Source organism: Leguminivora glycinivorella, chromosome 2 (assembly GCF_023078275.1).
Source record: "Leguminivora glycinivorella isolate SPB_JAAS2020 chromosome 2, LegGlyc_1.1, whole genome shotgun sequence".
NCBI lineage: Eukaryota > Metazoa > Arthropoda > Insecta > Lepidoptera > Tortricidae > Leguminivora > Leguminivora glycinivorella.
Window position 1 is genome coordinate 6,255,563 of NC_062972.1, and position 27,984 is coordinate 6,283,546.

Genomic DNA, 27,984 nt, shown 5'->3' on the forward strand with positions numbered 1-27,984 from the left:
TAATAATGTAAAAAATGTACAACCTGGAAAAAACGCGATTAAGTAGTTGAAATTACCCGCTGACCCCATGTACCTTATATAATAAATATGTAATATTGAGTTCAGTTGGTTCATGTCATGTCAACAGTTATTCATGGAATATTAAGCGGATTATATCGAGTACAAGGCATTTAAATGTCATAAGCTTGATAGTGTAGATCCCATGTGATTACCTATTTCATGAAGTACCCTTAAATCATTTAAAGTGTAAACATAAAAAAGCTTTTAATCCTAAAACTGATTATAAAGAAAACCGTCAGCAACAATTTGTAAACTAGGTGTACAACTGTACAATGTTAAAATGTGATATTCAGCCTTCGTGAGCTCCGCGTAGCGCGTCTACGCTACGCTCTACGAGGGTCTACGACGTAGACGGTTACTGAGAACATACTACAAAGTGAGGAAGTATCTTTCTTTCATAAAATAATCAAAAATTAACTTAACCTTAATTTATGCACCATTTTATTATGTCTTTGCTTTTGCCCGCGGCTTCGCTCGCATTAGAAAGAGACATAAACCGCAGACGCCGTAGCAGACGAGGTGGTGGACTACGTTCGCCGGAAGACTGGCTACACGCTGAGGGTGCAACAGCTGCAGTCGCGTCACTACGTGCACTTCAGCCCGTTTGTTGTGCGCGTGCCGCGGCCGCTGCAGGACACCATCGCGAGCGCAGACTTCTGGTCAAAAGGTGTGGTTTTTCGGCGGTTCCGGGGCAACCTGCCGAATCCTACACCGGGGCAAACGGAGCCACGCTGTTACGTCATCGCCCAAATCAATTGTTTAGTTGTAAATTTTATTGTTTTTTTCATGTTCTTATTTACTGCTTTATTTAATTTAAGTTTCATGACGCATTGGATTTATCTGTAATGTCATTGAAATATATTTTCAAATAAATGAGAAATAAAGTATTTAGCCTATGTCACTCTCCATCCCTTCAACTATCTCCTAAAAAATCACGTCAATTCGTTGCTCCTTCTTGCTGTGAAAGACGGACAAACAAACAGACGCACACACTTTCCCATTTATAATATTAGTATGGAAGTATGGATAAATAAGAAATCCGAAAACAGAATATATTTGAATAAGGATTTCATGTAATAAGAAGCGTCATAGGATAATCTACTATATGTAATTAAACTAAATATTTAAGCGTATATTAAATTAAAAAATTAGTTTGTCAGAGCTTGGTGTTCCTAGTACTCGTATACGTATATACTTGAGTTACATTTTTTTTATAGAAATTGGATTGCAATACTCGTGCATTCGTTTGCACGGACTCAATAAAAGCCCTCGAAAACATTATTTGCTCTATCGTTGTACAAATGACTATAATAATAATCTGCGAGATATCTCGGCACGATCCTAAATCTCTCATTTTATTTTAACTATTCGTTTTATGTTTGCGAATGAATGGAATGTCCTACAACGTAAGAATGGTCTGGGCCGGGAACGGTGAATTCCAGTTGCGATTCCTGTACACACTCTCCAAAATGTTTCCTACACAACACCGACAGGCACGCGACTCAAAAGGAGAGTCCACAAAGCTAGAACTGTGAGGTGAGGTCAGTTTGATTGCCAAAGCCCGCACGCCGAATAAACTTTTTTAGATGACAACCATATTTTCATTTCAAATTGGTGAAGATAATGGCGCTTGTTTTATCGTGAATATTATTTTTGTACATAGCTACTGAACATTTGCTTTTAGGAAGTTTTATTTGAATTTCGACACATATTCATGTCTTCTTTTGCATCTTATAAGTAGGTACATTTGGCCGCAAAAGAATTAAATATAAACCTGCTTATAAATTTAAATAGATATCATACACGAAAGAAAAAACGACAAGGCCCACTGGTGGCCGAGCCGGGAATCGAACCCGGGTCTTCAGCTTACGCGGCTAACGTCTTCACCACTAGACCACCCGCCCGCCGTGGTACTCGACGAAATTTCTCTAGTGTATGTTATCTCTGATAAGGCTAGGCGCCTTTTGACCAACTCTTAGGGCGAGCAATTAGTGCTTGCACCTCCTATACGAATCCTTTGCAGGATTACGATATAGCGAGAGAGATGGTGCTGGTGGTGATGGTGTTCCCTAGTTGTATAAACCTGCTTCTTTGTAATTAAAATAGTGGGTACCTACTGCCTACATAACTGAAGACGAGCGTGTGATCTTAGATCCTGAAGTTGCACACCTTTTTCAGCTACGGTAACCGTTTATTATCTGGCGGACCTTTCTTTGGCTCAGACAGTATAAAATAGAAATAAAACAGTAACATATTTTGTAATAATTTTGAAAAAATATACATAGTGCTTTAGGATTGCACACTAATGACAGGCAAGAGGACACAAAAGAGGTCTAATAATGATCGTAAAGAAAGACGTTAAAGTTATTTTATTACCAAGTCCGTAGTACAAAGGGTTTCAAAATTAACTCCCCCTCTTTTCATTTGCTGTAGGCGTTTTGTGAAAAATAAATCTAAAACATGTGCTATTTATGAAATACGCTGAAAGCTATTATGTGCTAATTATAAGACAAAGTTTCGAACGGTCGCCATTATTGCGTCGCTAGATGTATTAATTACCTTAATACTGTTTCGAATATTATAAATAATGAGGTTGATTTAATTTCTTTACGAATTAAGTCCACAGTAATATTTTGCCCGAATGCTTATACTGTATACCTATATAATTCCTTTTCAAAAGTCATGCTCGCCCACACAATTTCCAGGGCTATCATCGGCTAGGAATATCATCGGCTTACGCTAAAGGAAGTCGATGCGTGAAAACACGCAGCCCTCACGCCGGAAACTTACCCACAGCCGGGCGCACTTAGCGTCCCATGTGAGCATTACAAGAAAGAATAATATGACAATTTGAATTTTGAAAGTAGGATAAGTTAAACGCCGGGTGACTTGCGCATTTCACACCGGTCTTCGCAAGCTTTCCTCCGACTGTGTTGACGGGAATCAGTAACGCTCTGGACGCTGCGAGGGGAGGACGCTCCGTTTCTTGAATCACTGCTCTGACGTATTGTTACGCGCATCTACATACAAATTATATAACGTTCATTTGACTGTGTTTGTTTTGTGAGCTGACTCTGTATAAACGACCAAAGGGATGTGTCTGCTGAGAAAATTAAAAGGTAATGTATTTTAGTTTATAGTATAAAACAAGAGTTGTATTTTAAATATGTTTTTAATTCAAAATAAATGTTCATAACCAGATTATTCGAATATTGTCTTTGAATAGGTAAGTACATTTTTAGGATGTGCAAACACCTAAGAGTCTAGTTTCTTGACTGCGATTGCCGGGGTTGGATAAATTGTTCTGCCTCACTTTAAAGAACGTTTGTGATTTTTTTTCAACTTATTTTTTGTGCAAATGTTTTTTTAAATGATGAAAACAGAAATTCTGACTATACGACACTAACGTTTGTACAAAACGGCATACGAGTATTACAAATGATTAAAACATTCCTCAAGTAACATTTTTCGTAAATTCCAGTTTTTAGGTATTCATCCATTAAAATTTTGTTCCGAAAAAGACAGAAACACATTTGGGGCACAGTTGTTGTTTAAGTAAGAATGGAATAAACTGAAAAGCATTTTGAATGTTAGGGTCAGAGATGGAAGCGAGGCCAAGAAGGTTACCTAATTATTTTACTCTTGACTATTCAAGTTCCTTAAATCCAAATTTAGTACGAATGAACGAAAATAAATATGATATAACATGATGAAATATATTGTATAAATACTTATAGGAGTAATTATGAAACTAAATCCTAGAATTCTACATGTACAATGATTATTTTTAAATCTGTCAAAACATACGAAACACAGTTTTATTTTAAATATGACTAGGTAATGCTCATCTTCTACAATCATATTTCATCACCTTTCATGCCATGTGGTCTATACATACAATACAATTCCTGAATCGCATACACATAAACGCAAAAAATACAACACTATGCTTTTGTCTCTAATGCCGTCTGGTCCACTGAGGGAAAATAGAAAAATAACAATAAAGGCTATTCAATAAACTATACTTTAATACTCGGCTGCATTTGTATGCAGGGTTCGGGAAAGAAAGTGGAACATGGTAATGCTGTGATTTGCATGTTTTAATATTAAAATAGTAGGTCGGGTATAACACATTCAGGTCTCCCGAATTTGGCCTGAAATATTCATCTGAGAGAGAACGGTGATATTTTATAGATAACTGTGAACATTTGAGCTGCTGGGATTTAGATTATATTTTATATTCAATAATATAAAACTTCGGTGTGTTTTAATACATAGGTATTATTCGTACTTAGATTTTTATAAGTTTCTCTCATTTAATCTATGCTTTTTTATATAAAATATCACCACCGAAATCTGAACGAAATCAGGTATCAAATTACCCTTCATGAATATACATAATATGGTGGTGAAGATCATACTTATCAAATTTTACTATTTATTGTTATATAATTTACTATATTTCCATTACTTATATTGCATTTAATAATGATAATTTACTATATGGTTAAGTTCCTACCGTGCCCATATCGTATTGTTAACAGCTATTAGATTAGCATCGTATAGTCGCAAAGGCCTAAATGTGGTTAGGTTAATCCAGTGAAGGCTTAGCTCCGCTAAGATTAGGCCGAACCATTAATAAAGGTTTTTTTGCTGCGGCCTAGGAATGTTTAATGTGTCAAGGTTTAGGTGGGCTAAGCGGAGATTTTATACAATTAGGGACTATTATATTACTTTATCTCAGAACGGTGTTAACATTAATCCTAAGAAAATTTTAGGTGTTTTAAGACTGACATAGGCAAATTAAAAAATTAAAAAACTGAAAAAAGAATCCACCACATAAAAAGTGGGGATACATTATTTCACTTCAAACTTTGTCTTTATCTAAGTGTGGCATGTCCTTGAGAAGACATCTTACAGAAAACTGTAAAGCCCGATAAAAATTTTGTCCTATTGTCTTGTTCAAAATATGCAAAAAAAAAATCGTAAACAAAGCTTCCAAAAAAGTCGAGGCAAACATACCTACTTACTAGTAAATATATATCCATCACCTACCTACTAATGGGATATACTCGTATATGAAAAAACTAAAATTGCTGCGCTGTGCATGGGTCGATGCTTCTCTTCTAGTCTTATTTTATATGCTACGGGCTTTGAGTTATACGTTATACATAGTAATAATAATTGGACGGTGTTATGGAATAGCGAACTAAGCGCCAAAATCCGAAAAAAAAGTTATGAATGCAGTTCGGATATAAATGTGATAATCTATAGTATTGATTATTTCTTTGTTGAAAAATCATGCTTACAGCCTTATTTTAAGGGGTAGAATCAAGCGACACGTTAAAATTTGTATGGCCCTGTGTACTAAGTCGTTACGTAAAAACGAATTGAACGCCAAATTTACTTTTACAAATTATAATAAGCGTATATTCTAAATCGCAAAATCGAGTTAAACGCCATAAAGATGTTATTAATTCGTTTTGGTTTAAAGTTTTGATGATTTATAAACGCAATATCGATTTAACCGCCCTATTGGTGTCGTTTAATTCGTTGTTACATATTTGAAATTGCAGGATATTTCGCTTAATGAGAACTAAGTATCAAGAGGTTTTGTTATATCATAATATCTTATGTGTGTAATCCTGGCTAGTACTAATGAATTATTATTAGTTACAATGCCAATTTTGCCATATATGCTGATTTTTTTGACATTTATTAAAAAAAGTTGATTGCAGAACAAAACTAAATTGTTAGACGGATTAGTCCTAATCATTGTGGAGGAAAACATTGTATTGTTAATTTATTTACAATAGCACTATTTACTCAAATATATGGAATTTTATTTTATTCCAGTATTCACTTTACCTCTAACAATTTGCATTAAAGAATCAAGCGACAAAATATGTCTCATAGTACGCTACGGCGAAATAAATTAACCTCATCGCAGTATTAGTTCAATAAAGAATCAAGCGGAAAAACGTTAATAACTTCGAAACTTAAATAGGTATGGTGTTATTTTTTTTATCAATTTAAATTATGAACACTTTTATAGGTTCAATGTCAAAATTAACTTTTTTTCTTTATAAATGAACTTACAACAACTGATTCAAATTTCAAATCTTTCTAGCTCATTTTCTCGATTTCAACTAACTGTCGCTTGATCGCTTATTCCATAACACTGTCCAATTCAATGGGTCGAGCGGACTTCTGTTGCGCTACGCAAAATACGTACCGACAGCATCAATAGTAGCGTATGAAACAGCTCACCAAAAGTATTTGACATCCTGAATGACTTTTCTAAATAAAGATAAATCTGTATAGATCGTGATCAAAAAAGTCTAATTATTATTCTTTCTATTTAGCGGTTACGGAATGGCTTCTTCGGCGTTATTTTATCAGTTATTTTTATTGCTGACTGTACGTGGCGTGGCTTACTTTCAGGCCATGGCCTGAATCGACCGTACACTGGCCTAATTATATTTGATTCATGTTAATCAACTATCGTGAACATTGCTATGTTTACTTTGTCCGTATTCACGCTGCTGAGACACTTTTAAATAACATGATTCAACAAATATCAGTCTAAAGTTAATAACCTGCAGTAGCATTAGCCTGTAGTTTCAATCCAAGTTCTATATTAAGGGACAGTCTTAATGCAAGCGATCACACAAGACGACCAGTAGCCATTGCCAATGTTGCGATGAGCGTCCAAGAACATCGAGCAGTGTGCAATGAATGAGGCGACTAGCATTTATGTTTGCATTGGTTTAATACCAAAATGCAAAACAACAAATATACCGCTGTAAATACATTTACAAGAGACAGTAGGTAGGTACCTATCAACCAATCACAAATAGTTCTCACAAATAACATTGTAACTGGAATATTAAGATGAAAATGCAATCCTTCGTCATTTTTATTCCTCGACGGGAAAGGGGTTTAGAGCCGTACTTTTATAGAGGGGATTTCAATCAACGCGCACCTCCCGATGAAAGTTTAACGAACTTGAACGTAATCTGATTTATGTACAGCTTTATTTCGGTCCCAGATGAAAGCTGCGAAAATAAAGCAATAGTCACGATTTGGGTACAATTTGCAAACGGATTAATTACTTTGTGATATTTTCTAGATAATTACGAGATACGAGTGCGAAACGAATCAACTTTAAGACCGACAGTTGTGAAACTTTGAATTTATCTTGAGCTACTGATAATGTCTCTCGAGTTACCGAGAAGTCGTATCGGGTTTAGTTTATATACATAGTTGCTACGTATTAAGTTTAGCATTTCGGGACTTGAATTATATAAACTGAAGCTGAAAATAATTTATTGTTTTAAAGAAACATGAATGTTTGAAAAATTACAATGGAGTTTAAAAGCTGTGGTTGAAATTCTGTGACTTAGAAAAGATTATTAGTCCAGATATTGCTCATGTACGTACTGGAGCTTGTATTTTTTATTTTATTATTTTTATAAATGGGCTTACTCGGTCACAGACTAGCCAAAGGCAAAGACGTGGCCTACGATAGAGTGAGCGCGCCCAGAAGATGCCTGTTCTCTCTAGATTTGAAGGTTGCATCTTAATAATTGAAATCTAACTCGTCTTCAAGCTTATATTGTTTGATATAATAGGTGGTACTAATATGAGTATCTTGTTTAATACATAATACCACAGTATAAACCAATTCACAGCAAATCCAAAATATGCTTGAAATTACTTAGTGTAGGTTTCGTCTGATTCGTTAATTTGAATACGTTCGATTACAGTGTTATTTAAGTACTAAAGAGTGGTCCAGTCAAAAAGTAGCAGCACAGAATGTTAATTATTCAGTATATCTTGTGATAATTTTAAATCAATGTATTTTTATAATAATCTGTAGATCCTATTCTGTAAAATTAAATACAATGTTATTTAAAATAAAAGGGCGAATTCAAGTTTTTACCTTTTATATTACATATCACCCAAAGATTTTTGTACACGGTCTTCTGATAAAAAAAAGCCGGCCAAGTGCGAGTCGGACTCGCTCACCGAGGGTTCCGTATAAACTTTCTCTTAAGATAATCTCATGGTACTCATATAAGACTTGTCTAGAAGCACAGTATAATAAAGAGTACTATCGTACAGTATGGCCACTCTCGCTCCCCGCTGAAAGTGCCGCCCACCCCCTCTCGGTTACCTCACAGTTACCGCCAGTCAAAAACACGAGAAGTCGACCTGTCATATTTCACTCATACAAGCATAGTACGCGTTAACCTACACGAGCTAAGACTGTGTGCTAGGAATGCGCCTCTTTCAATATATTTGATCGCTAGCCTCCGAGGTGTGCTAGAAGTATATTAGGTACTCTAATGAGCATTATTGTATTTAGGGCCATCTCTCGGGAAAATTTACTAAGTAATTTACGCGACTTGTGACTTGTGCGAACCTTTAGGCATGGAAAGTCACATGAAAAGTTGACGAACCTAATAATAGATGGCGCTGCATTTGAATATCTTGACTGATAACTCTATACGATACTAAATTGAATATACTCTAAGGTAGAGCAGAGTCTAACTGGGGAAGTACCTCCGCTTTACAAAAGACCGCAGTCAAATAGCACTAGACCCTACTCATAGTGTTAAGTTCCTGCCGGTGAGTAAGGCTGCCAGAGCTCAACGAGGGTGCGGTGTGCTGACGACGGGAGGACCTACGGAACTAATTAGTACTGCCACTAAATTTCGTACATTCAAGATTTTGCGTATATCTCGGAAACGATAAGACAGAGCAAAATGGACTTCAGATTTGGGCTTTCGGTGGCACAAATTTTATGTTTTCGTATATATGACCCTTTTTTGGACCGATTTGGACAACATTTTGGACAGGCAACTTATAAACGGTCTTAAGCGCCTCCTTTTTCGTAGGAACTTAAGTCATTTTGGCAAATGATCGAAATTTGGAATAATTTCTAAACAGAAATGAATTTATTTCTACCTGTCAATCGCGCTCACAAAATTTTAAAACATTTAGTAAGTACTTGCAGCAGCAGTGAGTGAAAATCTTAATTTGAGTTTTTTTCTCCTAAGTCCGACTTACGCTTGACTGTAGATTTCTAATAGGTTTTCCTGTAATCTACAGGTGAAGGGCTATCTCGTGTATTTTTTTTTAATTTTACGCTAAGTTTTTTTTTTTTTTAATTTATTTAAAGAAAAAAAACACAGTTACATAGTACCTTAAATTAAATTTTCGCCAAACTGTGAGACAGTTAGTTGGCGTAGCGCTCAATTAAACTTTAAACTACATTAGATTAGGTGGATTAGGAGAAGTAGTTTCGGAGATAAGGGGGGGGAGTATATTTACCAAAATAAAAAATATATTCCAGATGCTCATAAAATGCTAATATTCTGGGTGATTATAAAACGAAAAAAAAGGTTAAGAAAACGTCAAAAATTTATGTATTTATTATCCTGTATGTATATTAATTATAATTTTAAGCCCCCGAAAACAATCGTTATTTTTTTCGTCACATAATTTTTTACTCCCACTAAAAGGTAGATAAGTATGTTTCTGATCACGTTCAAACGACTGGAACACTAACACTACGTCTTTACCACACTTTGGCCTCCATATCGAGAGTCGCACCATAAGGGTTCCTGTTGTACCTTTTTGGTACGGAACCCTAAAAAGACCTTTCAGATTTGGGACGGTTACTTGGTGCGTGTATGTCCCTTCTATTTGTATCAAGGCCTTGCGAGTATTGTGGTTCAGGATTTTCAATTACACATCGGTATGTATGTACCTATTTACAGGTAAACCGTAAGACGTTCTTGTTCTTAAGAGGATTAACGGACAAATAAGTTTTAGGAAAATGAGAAAATGTTTCCACTTCGGACACATTACTTTTTACTACCATAGGGCGGATATTTTTAGACCAGTAAAAATAGCTTGACCTGGACATAATTCGATAACCGTAATTTTCTTTTTCTGTCGTATAAAGTATCATTAGTGATAGTTAAAATACAAATTATTAATCAAATTAGGGTTCTGATTCAATTTAAAAAAAATAAAAACGAACTTTGAATAATTTTTGATTTTACAACTAAAGTATTAAATGTAATCCGGAAAAATTGCTTGTATTATGTTGTGACACCTGCATTTCATATAAAAACATCAAATTTTTATAAATAATTCATACAGAACTATCATTTATAAAGAAGGTTTAGTAAGTTACACATTTTCAGGCGTATTTCACTAGAAAATATTGTTAACCGTAATCCTGCAATTTATTATGAATATAATATTACGTGTGTTGATAAATTATTAAAACTTATACCAATACTTTTGGCGCTTGTTCAAAATCTTAAATATTGATAATTTTAGGAAAGGAAAAATACTTAACTAAATTGAAAGATGGTAAATTTTGCCATTAATATATTCTTAGTACTATACGAAATCAATTAAACAACAAATATGTAAGATTCATTACTTAATTGATATTTTTCTTACTTGCGCTTTAATATGAACGTTATTACCTGCAGAATAAGGTCGTGCACAGAGTAGGTATAGCTAGTATAGTAGTAGCGGGAACGGGCGGCGAGTCGTCGACACGTGTTTCGCTCGGCGATATCAAGGGCGCCGCGTTTTCAAAACGCTTCGATAACAAATATTTCACCGTCCAGTATAAGAGAGCTCCCTTATTACAAGTGACAAAAGTCATACAAATCAATTAGTCCGATAGGTCACGTTAAACTGGTCAAGTCGTTAGCTCAATAATAGTACCTATCGAGCTTGACGAGATGCTTGGATCACAACAACGTAATATGTATGAAAGCTTGCGGCGGCGCTTAAGACTGTATTCTTTCGAGTCGTGTGTAACGTATTTTGGCGAGGCAAATTTGAAGCACAGTGCGTGTCTGTCTCACTCACTCTTACGGTAAACCTAATGAACTGTTTCACTTTCAGAGGATTTTTGAAGTAATTTGGGTAATGTGACATTGTCGCGGTGAGGTCTTTCCGGTACAAATTTATCGGTGGATCTTTTCGGATTTGTGGACGATGAGCCGATGCGATGAAGGGAGTTCTTAGAGGACCGCGAGGAGCGCGTGTGACTGTTGAGTTTTTGAATGATTTGAAGTTTGTGAATGATTTTATTTTGTGTGTATTTGTGTGGGCATGAGGTGTTTGTGTTGCGAGAGTCAAATCAATAATATGAGTGGTACAAATTTTATTAGGGGGCCTCATGTGTGAGAAACTCAACACCCGAATGCTGCGTAACAATGCGAGCCGAAATCGCCTAATCGGAAGTGTCCGACTTGGTATCGACTAATCTATACACGTTGTAACATGAGAAACCAGAAATCAAAACCTGGTTTCTGGTATCTGGTACCCGGTAACCGGTAACCGGTATCCGGTATCCTGTATCCTGTATCCGGTAACCGGTATCCGGTATCCGGTAACCGGTATCCGGTAACCGGTGACAGGTCTCCGGTATTCGGTGACCGGTAACCGGTAACCAGTAACCAATGACCGTTAACCGGTATCCGGTAAACGGTGACCGGTATCCGGTAACCGGTAGACGGTAACCGATATCCGGTAAACGGTAGACAGTAACCAGTAACCAGTATCCGATATCCGGTTTCCCGTGTTCGGTTTCCCGTTTCTGGTTTGGTTTTGGTTTTAGTTTTAGTTCTGTTAGTTTAAACAAAAACAAAACTGAAAACGAAAACGGAAACCGAAACGGGAATGGAAACGAAAACCGAAATCGAAACCGAAACCGACACCGAAACCTACACCAAAACCGACACCGAAACCAAGACCAAAACCGAAACCGAAAAAAATATTTAAGTTCCTAGAAGTAAAGAGTGACAGTGATAGCACTATAATCATTTAAGTTCCTGGTAGTAAAGAGTGACAGAGATAGCACTCATGTTAGTCAAACTCGTGGTATGTGCACTTCCCGCACACAGTAAAGAGTGACAGAGATAGCACTATAATCATTTAAGTTCCTGGTAGTAAAGAGTGACAGAGATAGCACTATAATAATAAAATTTATGTTCCTGGTAGTAAAGAGTGACAGAGATAGCACTATCATAATTAAAGTTCCTGGTAGTAAAGAGTGATAGAGATAGCACTCATGTTAGTCAAACTCGTGGTATGTGCACTTCCCGCACACAGTAAAGAGTGACAGAGATAGCACTATAATAATTTAAGGTCCTGGTAGTAAAGAGTGACAGAGATAGCACTATAACAATTTAAGTTCCTGATAGTAAAGAGTGACAGAGATAGCACTATAATAATTTAAGTTCCTGGTAGTAAAGAGTGACAGAGATATCATTTTTGTTATTTAAATTTCTGTTAGTAAAGAGTGACAGAGATAGCACTATTGTTATTTAAATTTCTGTTAGTAAAGACGTAAAGAGTGACAGAGATATCACTCACGTTGGTCAAAGACGTGGTTTATGGACTACTATTTGGACCCCCCAATGTCACGCTTTTTTAATCCTTTAACATGGATTGTCACATTTAGTATGACGTAATATATGAATGACGCCTAAAGATTGAGAGAGACAGCAATATTGTTCTTCAAATTCGTGGTAGTGAGAACAGGGTGCGTAGCCGAATGGCACAAACGCTCACGAAACGAAACGCTAGTAGATATCTATCTCTATCGCTCTTGCGTATTGGCGCGACAGAGCCAGACTGCGTTTCGTTTTCGTTTCGCGTCGGAGAAATGGCATTCGGCTACGGGGCCTGAACAGAGACAGCACTATGTATCGCGCGGCCGCCGACTACGCAAGTCACCGCGTAATTATAATAACCGTTCGGCTCCTTTTTAGATCGTGTACAGTCAACAACACAGCTGGCAAGACAAAATGCCAAAAATATGTATAGAGTATTTTATTTCCTGTACAAGTGTTGGTACTTGGTACATTAAGGTGTGTGTATACATATATTTGGCACTTTATCTGTAATCACAGCTGAGTTGCTGACTGTACCAATAACGATCAACTATGAACTTTTGTGGTTTGTTTTAAATAGTTCTATGCAGATATAGATTAGAATACCTATTCTATCGGTACTTTTTGTATAGGTTATTATAATAACTGGACAAAATAATTATAATCAGTGCCGGCGCACTCCGCGATCACGATTCTTTCGCCGAGCTACAAGGCCTTGATATATAGGATGTATTATTTTATCAGCAACAAAAATATGTGATGATATTGAATTAAGGCAAAACAAGACATATAAACGCTCTCCATTATTTCCTCCCTGGTTTATGAAGCTAGAACAATGATTTTTAACACATACGAAATTCGTACACTGAAATAAAGTGATGATACTATAAATATACTCGACATTCAAAGTCGATAATCTAGTGACGTGAGAAGTTATTGATATAATAGAATTTTGCACAAAATAGGCTCACCCTTTGATGTTGAAAATGCCGCCACTCTATAAAACAAACAGACCGCACACGAGCAGCCGACATTAAATTCTATTGCACGGCGCGAAGGTCGAAAGCCGCGCCCGCACCTGGGCGTAGGTAGCGAGATCGGGTGCACGTGCGCTTACCTTTGAAATCGCCGACACGCAGGTGTCGCCGTTCGCCCTCTCTTTTCATTTATGTTTCTGTTTCAATCGGTCAGCCGTTTGCCGGCCGGCAATAAAGGTTGTTTTTTTAACCGACTTCAAAAAAAGTAGGAGGTTCTCAATTCGACTGAATGTTTTTTAGGGTTCCGTAGTCAACTAGGAATCCTTATAGTTTCCCCCTGTCTGTCTGTCTGTCCGTCCGTCCGCGGATAATCTCAGTAACCGTAAGCACTAGAAAGCTGAAATTTGGTACCAATGTATCAATCACGCCAACAAAGTGCAAAAATAAAAAATGGAAAAAAATGTTTTATTAGGGTACCCCCCCTACATGTAAAGTGGGGGCTGATTTTTTTTTTCATTCCAACCCCAACGTATGATATATTGTTGAATAGGTATTTAAAAATGAATAAGGGTTTACTTTTACTAAGATCGTTTTTTGATCATATTAATATTTTCGGAAATAATCGCTCCTAAAGGAAAAAAAAGTGCGTCCCCCCCCCTATATTTTGAACCTTATGTTTAAAAAAATATGAAAAAGATCAAAAAAGTAGAACTTTATAAAGACTTTCTAGGAAAATTGTTTTGAGAAAAATACGGAAAACTACGGAACCCTACACTGAGCGTGGACCGACACGCTCTTGGCCGGTTTTTTTTGTATGTATGTTACTCGATATCTCCGAGAATCGTGGACCGATTTTCAAATTTTTTTTTTAATCGAACGGGTATAACCCCGAGATGGTCCTATTGGCACCAAGTCGGGGTCTGATGATGGGATCTTGGAGAAATCGAGGAAACTCTTCAAATGTTATAGGCACATGTAATGTTTTTAGTGTATTTTTAATAGGTACACCAATATTTACGATTGATGGTAAAAATTTTAATGTCGCTGAGCTGATGATGGAAGGTCAACTCCTCAATAGTTAGGAGTTAAAGGATAATTCTTTCACTACTGTACGTATATAATATCAATAGGAACCACTAAAATCAATAAATAAATAAATTTTTCTTTAATATAAAACCGCCTTCAAAAATAAGCGCGTTACAAAACACGGAGAAACTAAAACGCAAAAAATAATAAACCTGAATGTGTGAATTCAGATTTCTTATCGTATTGCAATAATCTAAACATCCAAATTATAAACAAATCAATTATTTTTGGAGTCGGGGCCAGCCTGGGTATGGTTGGGTGGGGCAAACAGGCATGAGGGATAAGAAATCTGAATTCAAAGGTTTATTATTTGCATTTTTATTTGACATTTTATAAACTGTACGAAAAAGATCCGGATATTCATGCAACTTTTCCATGGTTTCGAAATATCTGTAATGTTCGGATAATTTTCGCATAGGGTGAACCCAATATCTCCTGTGCCTCTGCATATTGAGAATTTGCAGCAAGGCAAACGCATCTTCATCATCGGACGAGGAAGACGTTTCCGCAACGAAATCAGCCTGTATAATGACGCATCGAGCCGTGTTTTCACCTCTTGTGTGTAATTTAGATTGCGTCCGCGCCCCGTCCGCGCCTCGTCCTCGCCACGCCCGCGCCACGCCACGTCCGTTGTGTTTATTTTAGACGTAAGACGCGCCCCCAGGCGGCGCGGCGCGCGCCACGCCGCCGCCACGCCGCCTGGGGCGCGTCTTACGTCTTTCCTATACAAAATGTACTGAGGAGACGATTTTTGAATTACACTCAGGTGGCGTGGCGCGGACGTCCGTTGCGCGCCCCGAGACACGCGACGCTCTGGTGTGGCCGGTACCTTACGTCCCTAACCTATTAACCGATCCGCCGCGGTGACGCGGCCGGTGCGCGGCGCGCTCTCCCAGGCCCGCGCCCCGCACGCTCCCCCCGCCCCGCGCCAGCCGCTCTACGACAACTTTGCACCCTTTTAAATTACTGACATTTACAGTTTCTTAAGCGCGACCTTCACAGTATTAATTTTGATAAAATCATGATTATAGTACACAAAAACCTGGTCTTAAGCAAAAAAATCTCAGTTACAATTTATGCCTACTGAGAAATTCATGTTTATTTAAGCGTTAAAAATATATGTTTAAGATCGGTGCTAAATGTCTATATATACTCAATACAATGCAAATTGATATATATATCATGGTCACCATTTTTACCTACCTAGATATTCACATTAAATGAAAACGGTAAAAAAAAGTACACAATCAGATTTATTTTCTGTGTAATATCGCTAATAACTGATCGCATCTGAGTGCACCACAAAGTTAATCTAACAAAGTTTTCGGTTAACTATTTTGCTGTTAGCGAAAAGTGGGATAATGTACTTTATCTCATGATTTTTATAAGATATGAATACGATCGTATTTTTTTTTATCTATGTACATAATTACTATTTGATGCTTAATAATAATACCCAATAAAATATCAAAAAGGACGAGTTATTGAATTTATGTCCAGGGTACCTTACTTTTACTCCACTATTTAAGGATTTAGCGGGCCTGTTAGGGTAAACACGTAAACAGTTGTTTAGAAATAAATAGTGTCTACAAGTTTATACTACATAATTACTTTTGTTACCTACTTTAGTATGATTGCAACAATAATATATATATCATATATATATGATATATATATATATTATCGTTGCAATCGCCACATCCTATGAACCTATGTCATACTTAGTTGAATATCATATTATACTTAATTTACGTTTCAAGTATACCATAAAAATAAACTTAAAGAACTATTTGTTGGGGTGATTTTTATACGCGTATTTTTTATAAATGATCTTATTTTAACCAAATACTTTACACTGGCATAGACGTTATACAGTGGAGTTTGTTTAAGTTTGTAGTTGAAGCAGTGTTGTTGCAACAGGCGGAATTACCTCCAGGAAGTATTTATGTAACTCGTTTTATAATATTTAGTAATAATGATGTAATGTTTTTATAAGGTGGATGGACTGTGTGAGAGATAATGGCATGGCTGACATTCTTTGTTGTCCGGCGGCCTGATAGTAAGTGCGCTCCTTTATACAAAGTGCTACTGGTAAATACTAGAAATAACATTTTGTTCACCTACAACCCTTGTTAATTTATACTACGGCCATCTCGTCTCGCGGGACGGCGACAAAGCGGTTTTGTTTCTCGCGCGACAAAAGTTTGTTTATGACCACGTCCGTGTAATGGTAGTATAGATTGCAGTATTTATTATCTACGTTAAAATTAGATAAAGACTCTTTGAACTACGGAGGGTAAAAATAAACATCTATTGTAAATATCATATGACGTAGATAAAGCAGTATAACCTTTCGCCTGCTGAAATATTGTATAGATTTTTCTAGAAAAATAAGTAGAGAGGGGATGGAGCTGTAGAGTGAAGGTATATCGAAAGTATTAATAAATATTTTATAAGCCGTAAATATTAAACAAACAATCGCAACAAAAAGTGGAGTGAGAAAAAAATAGGGAGTTTATTTTTATAAAGAGTTCACACGTAAGTAAGCTCTTTTGAAAATACACTTCTCAAATAATGGGAAAGTTCTAGATGTTTGCTTCAGGAATATTATTATATCTCGACTGGAAACAAACAGTGTTGATCATGATCATACATGCTTCAACATTGCGGAGTAATCAATGTTTTCAAACTGAGAACAACTAACTCTCGACAAAACAAAAACATACCGACAGAGATGTTAACTATTTGAAATAAAAGCATTTCAAATAGAAATACAAAATACAAAATACCTATTTTGTATTTGGTATTTTTAATACTTTTATCGAAAACTATTTTGTATTTTATTTGAAATACTTTTTAGTACAAGTATTTTGCATTTTCTACCACTTCAAAATACAAAATGATTTTTGTCACTTTTTGACGTAAGGTAGATGGTACCGAGCGCGTGTTCTATTTTTTTCTTTGTTTGCCTAAGTTATGTAGGTACTGACCGGGACAACACGTTCGGAAGTGCTTAATTTAATGTTTTACAAAAATACACTTATTTTCAGTGCTGCCAACATAGTGGATCCTATAATAAATAAATAAGGTTCGATAAATAGTAAGCTATTTGTTGCAAGATCCCAAAGCACCTTGACCGTGAACATCGAATAATCGGGGAAAATCCATATCGATTCGTATACATAATGACTGCAGGCATTTCTATTTAGTACAGCTGTAATGTATTATGCTTAATTAATATTACTATTATTTTAGGATTTTTTTCATATTTCATACATATTACAATATAACTCTTTCATTCGATTTTTATAATATTAAAGTAAAAGACATGGAGACAGTCAATTTTTGGCTTCACTTTTTAACGTGTTAATTTTATAGAGCCAGGTTTCTGGGCTTTTTGGTGATTCTGTGTTTTAAAAACATCTTTAAAATAAATTTTTTACCTTACGTCAAAAAAGTATTTTATTTGAATAAAGGTATTTTGAAAATACCTATTTTGCATTTTGTATTTCAAATACCTTTTTGTAAAACTATTTTGTATTTTTATTTGAAATAGGTAAAAAAACAAAGTATTTGTATTTTGTATTTAAATACATTGCACTACCTATTTTTTAACATCTCTGCATACCGGCAAAATCAGTGCGGACGGGGAAAAAGTGGATGTGAAACGAAAATACATAATTATTATGAAATAATTAAAGTTTTAATGAGTATTATAAATTATTAGTTATTACGTATCCATGTTCAGTTAGCACCATAAATAAAACTGCAAGTTTATATTAAAAATGCGAAAAATAAAAATAACGATGGGCCACCTTAAGCGCCGGCAGCTTAGTAAATATTAATATTATCGAATGAAATTTCACACCAAAGGTACATATATATCTTCCATCCTAGAACTTTTCCAAATATATATTCCTACAGTTTGAGTTCATAGGTCAACAGCCTAATTCGTCTTTATACAGAAAAGTAACCCGTTTTGCTATTAAATAACATTTAACGCTGACTTGGCATGCTTGGCTTGCCATGGCTTTATTACACTCTTGATTGACTCTTCCAGGGCAAAGCTGACTCCATATATTTTGTTCCTTACCTCCCATGCGATTAACTCGGATGATTTATTATTAAAAGAGCCTTTGTAGTGACCTTTTGTGAGCACTTAACGGTCCAAATATTTAGGTACATTAGCTATTTAGGCGTTTGTCGACCGCACGCTACTTTCAACAGTGTACTTAAGTCGGCTTTTGGGTATTTTGAAGGGTAAGGAGCTGTATAATTTGCTTTACAGTGTATGTTATTGATAAATGTAAGATATTTTGCGGCCCTCAATTTCAAAGAAAAGGGATTTATTTAAGTTACAAAACAAAAAACCAATTAGGTACAATCGAAACATATTTTGTTTTAAACATTGATAATAACCTAACTAATAACGCATTTGCAAAAAAAATATGGTCGTTGCAGTACCATATCGCGTCTCATAAATAGATACATATACTGAGAATACAATAAGTTATTTACCTACAATCTACTTATGTAATTGACTGAAGTAGGCATAAAATATTCAAAGGACAAGAATGTATTAACTTTCTTACCCATCACAGGGAAGTAAGCAGCTATAAAACGTAAGTACTGTAAGAGGTTTCGCATTCAGAATGAAACCTTTTACAGCAGTCATGGTCGCTGACTGGCAGTCCCTGATTTAAAATTGGAACAGTATAAGAACGTCAAGGAAAACAGACACTTCAATGGGGCTTTCATATAGAAGCAGCGATTGAGAGTAAACGGTTGTACTTAGCTCCTAAAATATAAAAAAATATTGATTCAAAGCGTTGTTTAAATGTTTGGATGCTCTCCACTGATAGGCCGACTCTCTTACATGGTGGAGGCACTAACGTCTGAAAGTTTCCCCTAGTTTCGGTTTCAGAGTTTTCAGACAACGAACCCCGACCTCACAGCGCGAGGAAGCGCATGCCAAGCGATAAGCCAAACGCGCTTTAAGAAGAAGGAAAACAAAGTGACCATCGTCGCCAATACGAAGAGCTATTCCGGGTGATATATTTCTTATTATCTAATACTCATTATCACCCATTCCGTAGTTAAAATATAGCTGTGCAGAATTGACGTAAAAATGGAATGCGAGACATTCAACAGAGCAACGGGCGATCAAGATTGTGTTGTTCAAGAAACTCTACGACTCCTCTTCGGTGACCATGGGCGTCGACGCAAATTGCGTGAACATCAGCTCCATCATACCTATATACTTAATCATACACATATGCAGTAAATCTTCCTAGATATGTAGGTTACATTAGATAGGCAATGTAAATTTAGTTTCAATCTTTTAATTATACATTATATTGTAGAACTTACGGAATAATTGTGATTAGTGAACTAAAATGTACATTATTTCAAAAGAAAAACGACTAGTGACAGAAAATGTCATTTGCCTATCCCTAATGTTAAAAAGGATAATTATTTGTAAATAACCACATAGAACTAATTATTTTGGCGCAATATATAACATGTAGAATACTATACATATTATTTATGCAATGTTTATATTAGAATAAAAACTATTTGATAGGCTTATTTATTCCATAATGTTTTCCTATAGCTACCAATAAGGTTAAGTTATATGAAAATATGTGGTAACTGTGGAATAAAACACACCCCAAACTGTAAATATTTAATAAATAGATATAATTGTTTAAAGTTATAGAGTAATACGTCACAACACCCTTATAATTTCCTGACTACAAAGAACAATGTTCATACACATTTCTTTTACATGTATCAAGACAAGGCCGACTAGATGACCAGTTGATCCAGCTGTTCACGGTGTGGCGAGATGGCTGGCGGTCATATGCAACCCCACTTCGTCGTCATCACCAACGTGCAGCACACTACAGCTGTAGCAATCTTCATGAGCCGTTCGGGCTCCACTTCACTTCGCAACCGGCGCGGCGGGAAGATTGGCGGCCATGAGAAGCCCCCACTTCAACGCCACCGCCAACAAGAATCGGCATCTTCAAAATTTATTATGTTTTTTCATGTGAAATAAACGTTTTGCCTTGTTTTTTTACTTGAAGTTAGGTGAATTTGCTAACAGCTGTCATGTCAATGTCATCTAGTCATGGCCACAGACAATTAGCTGTCAGAAAGTTCAAAATAAAAGGGTTTAGTCGATGGGCAGGGGTTAGGTTTTTGCCATTGGTTTTCCTAACCATAGTCCATATCTGACTAATTTGCGAGGACCTTGGCTATAGTCCAACTATCCAAATTATGGCGGTCTCAACCGTGGACTAGGCAACCACGCAAAGAGCGTTAGATGTTGGCTACCTTGAATGAGGCTGTCACTATTGGGTGTTAGGAGATTTTTTTTTTTGTGTGTAGGGGGGCCTGGCTTAGGTAGGGCCAACCGGTAGTTAGGGTAGAATAGGATAGGATAGGGTGTAGTATTGTGAACAATGGCTGCTTCTAACATAAGGGGGAGGGATATGTAAGAGGTTTCGCATTCAGAATGAAACCTTTTACAGCAGTCATGGTCGCTGACTGGCAGTCCCTGATTTAAAATTGGAACAGTATAAGAACGTCAAGGAAAACAGACACTTCAATGGGGCTTTCATATAGAAGCAGCGATTGAGAGTAAACGGTTGTACTTAGCTCCTAAAATATAAAAAAATATTGATTCAAAGCGTTGTTTAAATGTTTGGATGCTCTCCACTGATAGGCCGACTCTCTTACAGTACACGAATGAGATCTCGACGTTGCGATATGTAATTATGTTGCGTGTTTCTCCCAAAATGTATACCAAATATTCAGGGGGTTTCTGGCTGCAAGACGGAATAAGAAATGAGAATCAAATTCCTGTAATTCAACATACGGCATAGCAGAAGCATTCGCAACGTCATTGGGAGTATCTGAATTTATGGGTCGTTGAGAGTATTTCATGTCTCGCTGTTTGTAGATTGTAAGGTCACGTAATCAGTATCACATTGTTATTTTTGCAAAATTCTATGATTATATTCTGAATTGAAATGGGTAGAGTTTGCTTAGTAATATTATTTTAGAACAATAGGATATATTATGTTTAATGTAGTAGATACGCCGAGATCACCAATACGCCGACAGAGGTTAGAGCTATTTGCGTTTACAACTAGAGGTCTTCATTTTTGTAACAGGGAAATATTTTTTATATAGATATTTTATGTTTTCGGATAATAACTATAAGCGTCGTCCATGAAACAAAAACACAAAACGCAAACATCTCCATTTTAAGACACGTGTATTTTTTATCCGTTTCTATGGCGTTCACATTGCTCAACAGCTTTTCTCCAGAGTTTGCTAAACTGCTTAGATTAACAAAATCATCAGAATCAGCAATCCCATCTTGTACTCCAACACCAAAAGCCAATGTAGCCATGACAACTGCTAAGGTTTAAGTGGGACTGGGTCCAACGATAACAAACAACATATAGTCCTAAACAACTATAGAATTTAAAAAATCATAGCGTAGGAACTTAGCAACCTATACATCTTTCGAAAGGTTTGCCTCTAGTATGGGGTAAATATAAATGCGTGTAATACATACTACATACGAGTACATACATATAAAAAAGAGGAAGACCTTTGCCTACGTAGCAGTAATTCAGAAAAGGCTTTTAGGTACGCACAAAAATCAATAAGCGTTCTCTGAATATCATAACAGCATTTTACCGTATCCTGATTGTATCAATAAAAAACCCATTGTCCATAGCACCATAAAAATAAACCTTATGAAGCGCGAAAAGCGCTCCGGAACAATTCAGAGTACTTTAATATTCAATGAAACCATTATTCGGGCACGGCTGTTCCGTGAACAAAATATGGGTCACGTCAGATTACGGTCGCGCGTAATCACTCCAGTGCGGTACAAAGGAAAAATAATTAAGATTGTATGAAATCCATACACCCTTAAGCTGTTTTTCGTTGGTATTGATAATAGTCTCATAAAGCCGCGAGGCGTTCCAAATAACCGATTTAGCTACTGATAAAAGGATTTACGATCATTGAGTATACGCGCATGTTAACTTTAAGCTTTTATGGAACGCGACTGTGTCCCTTAAGGCAGTCATACACGCAAGCTTTGATGTTTTAATTTTGGTGGAATAGTTAGATTTATTGGCATGTAAACAGTTTCATAAGTGCTTTTAGCACGACACATAATGTGGCAATCAAAGCCAATTGTAATAGCACGCATAAATTAAATACATGTATGTGTATATCTAACTACTAAATAAGCAGCAAGTTCTACACAGAAGAAATTATGTAACCTTTAGAATTGTAATTAAAATGTTATCTATAAAAATATTTCGGCGCCAATGTGATGCAAACTAATGATGTGCAAGTTGCGGAAACTTTCCAAAAAAATCTTAAATTTCTTGAAAAATTCACGAAACTTTCACGAAAAATAAAGGGAAAATAAATTTATGAAATGGAAAATTTCCATCCATACGATTGTCCATACAAAGTATGGAAAGTTTCCGAAGTTTTTCTATGTGAAAATTTCAGAATTTTGGAAACTTTCCGTCGGCCCATCAGTAATGCAAACACACTCGCGTCAAACGCTCGTTGACATTTTACTTTAATGTCATTATAAATTGTCATCGCAAGTAAATATACTTATTTACAGTACCTAGATTGATGGTGATTGGTGAATTAAGAGTAACTTAAAAATACCTCTTATTTCGTTTAATGTATCGCTCGTGTAAGACTTACACACTGTATACACCAGCACGGGAAGCATGGTCGCGCGATAGACGATAAAATAGCAGGCCGTCCCTAACGCACTATTTGTAAGTGCGATAGGGACGGCCTGATATTTTATCGTCTATCGCGCGACCATGCTTCCCGTGCAGTAGGTATAATTAGAATACACAATAAAGTCATAATAATACATTAAAATTAAACGTTAATCATGTGTATATGGTGAGGTAAATAATTACTTTGTAAATAAAGTGAAATGAATACGAATTAAATATACTCGTTACAAAACACCGTCCAACAAAGTTCATTTTTATCATTTTAATTGCGTCATTTCGTGTCAGCGTGATGGGTTCATGAGTAGGGTAAGGTGGGCAACAGAGAACCAGTGGCACACAAGGAACCAACGGTTTTATTCGAAAATGCGACGTTGCCAAACTGCACTGCGAACATAGGCACGCGCCGCTATGGTTCCCCCGCTCGCTCCCCAGTCGGCGGCCGGTCCGCGTTGAAATTGCACGTGTAGTGAAGTATTTTGTGATTTTGGACAAGAAAACAGAAAAAAATTAAGTATTTAGTTTTTTTATTTTCTCAGAATGTAGTTATGTTTGATTTATCTAATTAATCAGTTGTGCGGAGTGACTATTTCTCTATCTTTTAGACATTCACTGATGCGGCTTTCTTGTGCCGTTTATTTTTTACCGAATTTAAAAAGTGAAAATGTGTATCTAGCACACATTGAACCACAAGGCTAGAGTACTCAATGAACCAGGAGGTTCTCTAGGTAATTCTCTAGTTAGCCTTTGGAAGGTCTATTTTGTACAACTTTTGCCATGTTTAAGAGTTAATATAAATATATCTAATATAACGTTACTATATAGTACAAAAATATATGATAATACATATATTATTTAAGTTTTTTGAAGTGCAAGACTTTATTTTTCATATAACGAAGAATATTGTGACGATTACATTAGTAAACTACTCTTAGTTTAAATAAATAAGCATTTTTGACATTGTAAATGTTGTATTTATTAAATTGCCCCATATTTACCTAAATCAGTTTGTATATTTTGCAATTATTTATCAAAAACTATGCAATTATATAATGGTAGGTTCATTGTGTACTAGGCCGGTTCATTGAATACATAGTACCGGTTCAGTCTGTACCAGAGATTGTACACAATGAGCCATTGTTCATCTTTTAAAAAAACTAAAATATCTCGACTTCTATTCAGTTTTATTAAAAAATAATGATGAAAATTTAGAGCTAGATAAATAACAAATGCACTGAATAAAAAAAATTGAATTTGGACCTATTATGACTGACTTATTAAGATTTAAATTTTTGGTGGCTCATTGTTGGCAACCTCACCCTACTTTGTGTTAAATATATTCATTTGTATGCTGTTATTAAACTTCTACATACTAATATTAAAGTCACTTTAATAAACTACATTGTTAATATGTTTCGGGCAGTTTTGTGGATTTATGATTTATGATACTTGTGTAGTTGTATAACTAGTAATGATTAATGACATGTTTGAATATTTACATACAGCTTCGGAAAGGCGCTACATACAAGTCTCAATAGTTAGAAAGTGATATCAATAAAACTTAAATTCTCTTGACTAGAATATTGAGGATTCTATTTTTGTAGGTATAAGGGCTTAGGTACAGATGCAACCGCGATTTGTGGTACTTTCACGGTTAAATAAAACGATTTTACTTAATTAGATTATACGCAGAGATCGGACGGATTTGCGACATTCTTAGGGCCACTTGCACCAACCACTTAACTCAGGGTTAGTAGGCTGTCATCTGTCAAATTCCATATAAAATGGTGGGTTAACCCTCGGGTTAGCTCTCCATTTTCGTTGGTGCAAGTGGCCCTTAGTGACTTACGTCATTTTAATTACTTTTAGTATGAGATGACGCACAAAATCCGATCTCTGATTATACGTAAGTAATACTGGGCAGTATTTATTCAAGACAAATGTAAACAAATTAATGTAGTATTCGGAATAGGTACAATCGAAACCGGTATAAAGGCTAACTTCTCATCAAATATTATAGGTATTATCGGCGGCTATATTTCCGAGCTCATATAACCCGGCAACCTTCAAATCTAGGGTGAACAGGCATCTAGGCGAGCTCACTCCATCCTAGACCACGTCCTTGCCTTTGCTAGTCTGTGGCCAAGATTAAGCCCGTTTATGGTTTGTTCTCAAAAAAGTGGCACCGGCAGGGTAAAGTAAATGAAAAAAAAATGAAAATGGTTTTTTGTACCTTTTTGGATTTAAATATGTTTTTGAGTGCATCAATGATACGGAATTTGCGGAAGGGAACGAAATAGTCGTAAAAACGTAGAATTTATGGCGAGTTGAAATTTTAGACATACAGGAGAAAGTGACAATAGACAGGGTAGCAGGGAAAACGTGGCAGGATAAAGAGAGTTTGAATGAAAAAACAAGTTTACCACTAATAATTCAACATATATCGACTATTATGATTTTGTTAGGATTCAAATTACTTTCTTTAAGTAGAAACAAAAACAAAAAAAATATTAAACAATAATCCATTATTTTTTATTCAAAACAGTTGAAGTACTGCCTGAAGTGATGCCTGCCTGCACGTATCAAATGTTTCTTTTTTGACCCAGTGGTTGACTGGTAGAGAATGCCTTAAGGCATTATGTCCACCATTTGTACTTATTTTTTTATGTACAATAAAGAATAAATAAATAAGTACCTATAATCACAGTCTTGTAAAACAACAAAGCACATATCATGATTCACAATGTGAGTTGTGCTTGTGCGTGTAATGCCTGCAATGGCTGCCCCAGTGGAAGAGTCGGTTCGTCTCCTTGATGTCCCCTTGGTAACAGATGCCAAGATAATGAGGTCAGCATTTAAAATGAGGGCCACTCTAGGGCAGAAAACTCTAGGGCCGGACGGCGTACCTTGGCTCTTTAAACATCTTGGAAGTAGATTATGTGGCCACATTGACGACTGCCTCCGAGAGGGTATAAATTCTCGTTGGAAAGTGGGCAGACGGTGCCTTTCGAAAAAGGGTAGTCCAGCTGACTGTCCCTTAGGATACCGTCCCATTGCCCTCCTAGATGAAACTGGCACGATGTTTGAGCGCATCATCGTAAGTCTCATCTACTGCTGTGCACGCATTTTGGAAGACACGTGCCCAAACATCAGAGATTGGGTTCTTGGAGGAGCGATAGACGCAATTGATGCGTTGCAGAAATTCAGCGGTCTGGTAGCAGAGAAAAGGCAGGGAGCCATCGCAGTATCTCTTGACATTGCCAATTACTTCGGCTCTCTTCCTTATGTGGTAATAAAATAGGCGCATTGCTTCCACGATGCGCCTTTCTATTTGAGGATCATCATTCACCATAGGGCATTACCTTGCAGATAGGGTAGTGCTCAATGAATCAGGAGGAAGATGCCTAGAAAGACGAATGGAGTGTGGTGTTCCTACCGGCTGCGCCACGTAAACGTATAGGGACAGGTCAATGAGACTACGTGCTCAAATCAAGACTGACTTCTTTATTCTTCTTCTTACCCACATGCATATTCATAATAATCATACACCTACCCACAGCTATACTATCCCAATAATCTACCCACAGTTTTCCACAGGGGTCGGTACTGGTGCGCCTGCTCTGGAGCATTGGCTTTGACTTGGCTATCAGAGTAGTCCAACTTCTGTGCATGATCACCATTTGTTATGCCGACGACACAATAGTAGCCGTGAGGGGAAGAAAGTACCAGGATAATAAGGAGAGCCACAGTGGCAACTGAGCTCACAATTGGGCGCATTAATTTGTTTGGGCTTGCGGTGTTACTTGCCACGACCGATGACGTGGTTTTCGAGGTAAAGGTTAGCTTCTGCCCCAAGAAAGAGATCGCTGCCGACCTAGCCAAAATGACAATCGTTGACGCTATACGCCGATCGAAACGCAATATGGTTCTGTCGTGCCTATATGCAAGAGCGCTAGAGATAGCTAGCTACGATAACTGTTGCCTGTTGGCGGTGAGGCGGTCCCTCTTACGCCCCAAATTAAGTACTTGGGCTTAAATTTAAACCGAAATTGGAACTCCGAGGAACATTTGACAAATTGGTTCCTAGCCTCGTCGGGGCTGCTTCGGCGCTGAGCAGACTATTGCCCAATATCGAAGGACCCAATGCCCCATGTCGGAGCTTATACGCGGACGTCATCCGCAGTGTGTATACAAAATTTCAGCTCAGTCGGTTGAAAATTTCTGCTTCAAATTGGGTTGCAATATTTGACCTCAACATACATACAAACATACATACATACATTGCAAGTTAGTAAAAATCATGTCAAAATAGCTTTTTTTTACTTGTGTTTCTTTATACTGTCACCTGTTGGGGACATTACCGGGTTGATGATGAAAACTATTACTTGTACCATCACTTTACTTTATTCGCTTATAACAAACATATTAACAACCAATTTACAATAAATAATTCAAGACTTCTTTACTACAACTCGTCTGTACTCGAACTGGGCACCGTCACTGTATGTCCGCCATTTTTATAACAATGCAACATGGCGGAAACCAGTGACTAGTATGAGTCAATTGATATTCTTTAATACTTTCATCATAAATAACAGTAAGATAAATCAAAATATAAGGCATTAA

At 36.5% G+C, this 27,984-nt stretch overlaps 1 protein-coding gene across 1 annotated transcript in view; it reads left to right on the forward strand.

Moving 5' to 3' along the window:
* The first annotated feature begins 3,038 nt into the window (after positions 1-3,038).
* The window catches only part of LOC125242041 (endothelial cell-specific molecule 1), a 57,290-nt gene continuing 32,344 nt past the window's right edge, over positions 3,039-27,984 (forward strand). The window contains exon 1 of the mRNA XM_048150751.1: positions 3,039-3,179. The gene's annotated coding sequence lies outside the window, so the exon portion shown is untranslated. The remainder of the gene's footprint in view (positions 3,180-27,984) is intronic.